Source organism: Lepus europaeus, chromosome 3, assembly GCF_033115175.1.
Source record: "Lepus europaeus isolate LE1 chromosome 3, mLepTim1.pri, whole genome shotgun sequence".
Lineage (NCBI taxonomy): Eukaryota > Metazoa > Chordata > Mammalia > Lagomorpha > Leporidae > Lepus > Lepus europaeus.
This window is the reverse complement of record NC_084829.1, coordinates 83,421,576-83,425,331: the sequence shown is the minus strand read 5'-3', so window position 1 is coordinate 83,425,331 and position 3,756 is coordinate 83,421,576. Positions and strand designations below refer to the sequence as shown.

At 39.7% G+C, this 3,756-nt stretch overlaps 1 pseudogene; it reads left to right on the top strand.

The window, feature by feature from the left end:
• The first annotated feature begins 347 nt into the window (after positions 1 to 347).
• Positions 348 to 517, top strand: LOC133757181 (U2 spliceosomal RNA; annotated as a pseudogene).
• The last annotated feature ends 3,239 nt before the right edge of the window (positions 518 to 3,756 follow it).

Sequence of the window (3,756 nt, the reverse complement as noted above, 5' to 3'; positions counted from 1 at the left end):
TGGCTGCTGTATCAAAGTGGGTTCATCAATGTAACGTATGTACTGTCCCAGTGGATATATTGATAATGGGAGAGGGTTTAGGTGGCTCACCGAATATATGGGAAATTTCTATAGGTGGATCACCGAATATATGGGAAATTTCTATACCTTCTGCTTTATTTTGGTGTAAACCTAAAACTGTTCTTAAAAATAAAGTCTATTTTAAAAACATTAGAAATGTCTCTCATTCTCTTGTTACTAGATCTAATACCTCAAGTAAGCTCTCTAATTGGTGGTAAATGGTGATTCACAACTGAATCAAGTAGCCATCTGTGGTCAGTGACAAAACTTTATGACAACACAATTACATCGCTTCTCGGCCTTTTGGCTAAGATCAAGTGTAGTATGACAACACTATTACAAATGGGAATTTCCTGTTAAAGTATAAAGAGCTGAATAATATAATTTGACATAGTGCTTTTGATAGGCAGCTCTCACTGATTTTTCAACTTTACCTCTGAAGAACTTAGAGCAATGAAAGAAAAGAGGAACTATTTCTTGCCTAGGTATCACATTCTTTCAAGTAAGATATTTTGTTACCAGATTATTCTAATTAAGAGGTGTTGATAGTTTACTATTTTGTGTGGGCCATGAGAAAGAGATGTTATGAATGAAGAGTTTGAGATACTAAGATTTGTAGCTGTGTGCTGCACAGGTGTAAGTGTATATTAGGGATAAACCAACATAGTTTTCCCAGAAACAATAACAGAAACCCTTTTGGCTGGCGTCATGGCTCAATAGGCTAATCCTCCACCTGCGGCGCCGGCACCCCAGGTTCTAGTCCCGGTTGGGGCTCCAGATTCTGTCCCGGTTGCTCCTCTTCCAGTCCAGCTCGCTGCTGTGGCCCGGGAAGGCAGTGGAGGATGGCCCAAGTGCTTAGGCCTTGTACCCGCTTGGGAGACCAGGAGGAAGCACCTGGCTCCTGGCTTTGGATGAGCGCAGCACCAGCCACAGCAAGCCAGCCGAAGCGTCCATTTGGGGGGTGAACCAATGGAAAAGGAAGACCTTTCTCTCTGTCTCTCTGTCTCTCTCTCTCTCTCTCTCTCTCTCTCTCTAACTCTGCCTGTCAAAAGAAAAAAAAAAAGAAAAAAAGAAACCCTTTTACCTCCAAGCCATGTATACATTTTACATATCCTTTTGTTGTTAAATCCTGTGGATTCCTATTTACAGTGTACTTCAAAGGGTATTGGAAGACAAAGTAAAAATTACTTTTGGCACTTACCTAAATATATATTCATATATTTTATATATATGATATTTTCTGAATTTAATGGAAGTATATAATGTTCTTTCTTTATTAATGAGAAATATCAAATTCCTAAAGGCTTGCTTTGCATCCTTTTCTACAGGTGACAAGACACTCTATGAACTTATCCTTTTCAAATAATATCAAAGACATGAACTTAGAATTTTGAAGAGCTTGGGCATGAAATAAAATGAAAGCCATATGTAGAGAGATAATGTTATTACCAGCTAACACCCTTCCTCATCCATTCATTTCATGTATCCCACATCTGAGAATCACAGACTCTTGTTACTTTTCCAGTACAATAGGAGAGATAATCTGTTTAACAATATTGTTGGCCAGCGCCGTGGCTCAATAGGCTAATCCTCCACCTTGCGGCTCCGGCACACCAGGTTCTAGTCCTGGTCGGGGCGCCGGATTCTGTCCCGGTTGCCCCTCTTCCAGGCCAGCTCTCTGCTGTGGCCTGGGAGTGCAGTGGAGGATGGCCCAAGTGCTTGGGACCTGCACCCCATGGGAGACCAGGATAAGCACCTGGCTCTTGCCTTCGGATCAGCGCGGTGCGCCGGCCGCGGCGGCCATTGGAGAGTGAACCAACAGCAAAAGGAAGACCTTTCTCTCTGTCTCTCTCTCTCACTGTCCACTCTGCCTGTCAAAAAAACAAACAAACAAACAAACAAAAAAACCAATATTGTTAACTTGAGACAAATATAATATCAAATAAGGGGAAATTTTGAGAAGGAAAAATACATCCCATTTCACTGCTTTTCCTATTATTGACTATGTGCCCACCAGATATTTTATTTTTGAGCACATCAAACATGTTTGTTGGGTCTTTACCAGTAGTAAAGTGATAATTAAAGAATTTAGGCGCTCTTCTGCCTGGACAGCCTTTGTCATGGGTGACTGGTGCTCATTGCCCCATCTCTCTCCACCTCCCTTCTGCTGTTAAGCTTGTGTACTCTCTATTTTTACTACCAGAGCCCCTAGCTCTGACCGTCAGGCCCTTTGGAAAAGACAGAGGCCAGGAGTTCTAGGAGATTTTGAGGGAGCTAGATTTCAATTAATATTACTTTATTTGGAAGATTCAATCCATAGATAGCCAAAGTGAATGAAAAGAGAAGAGAAAAGGCAAATAAAGTTGATGGTTGACTATCATGGGCACTGCTATTCAACAATTTATGAAAAGACATAGGCATCTATGTTCAACTGTGCAAGATGACTCCAACAAGGCAATGCAAAGAAGCCATAACTCAGGAAAGTCTATCAATTGGAGAAAGGAAGCAGAGTTTATAGAACACTTCATTCAACAGCTGTTGAATACATATTCTTTTTGTTAGAAATATAGAAGCTTCCCCAGGGTAGACCACTTGTTAGGCCACAAATCAAGTCTTTATATATTTTTTAAAATTAAAATTTTACCTTGAATTCTCATCCTTTTTCCTTCATACTTTGGATGCCTGAGAATTTCTCTCAAGGCCTACTATTTAGGTCCCATATCTTTCCTATCAAATATCTCCAGTGGATTAAAGTTTTACAAAGAGGAACTAATTCCTCCATGCTTAACTGTTTGTCCCTTCCCTTTTGTCACCTCTCAGAAAGTAAATATCACTCCCTGAAAAGTACTGCAATGTTAAATACAAGTTGGGAGGTAGCAGAAGAAGCCAAAAGGCTCTAGAAATTTTAAAGATAACTGGCCACAATGGAATATACGAGGACTGAGGGGGCACTAGTGACTGAGAATCTAAGGGGGAAGTGAAGTGATAAAATCTAAAGTCCCACAACATTCTTCTGAAAAGATAAATACACTGGACAGCAACAGCATGGAGGAATATATGCCTGACTACTAAACCCTCACTTCCACTGAGGATAAAGTTGGTATTTATATCTTTATCTATTTCCAACTAATCAAGGTTTGTCACTAACAATTTGATGGGGCACAGAAGGTTAAGCTATTGCAACCATTTTAAGAGTGAATCAGCATAAGAAAATCCTCCCTCTCTCTTCTCTCTCTCTTGCTTGTTCTCTGTAACTCTACTTTTCAAATAAATAAGTATTTTTTAAAAATGGATGCAAACTTGCATTCCTGAGACATTAGTGGTTGCTATGGTTTGAATAAGATTTATCTATCAAATTAATGAGGTTGTTTAACCCCAAAAGTCATAAGTTAATGATACTGAGTGCATAGAATTTTAATCAAAGTTACAGTATTTAGAAGGTATGCCTAGGATTTAAGGGTATCCCCTTGAAGGGTAATTCTCATGAGATGGTTGATTATAAAATATTTGGGCTCAGTAACTCTTTCTCTGCTGCCTCTTATGCCATGTGATCCTTTCTCTGCCATCCTTGTCAGATCAGGCCAATGGGTTTGTTCAGTCTTGGACTTGACCTCCAAAATTATGAGCTAAATAAGCCATTTTTCTTCATAAAGTTAGCCTCAGGTATTTCACTGTAGGAATGAAAAGTCAATACAT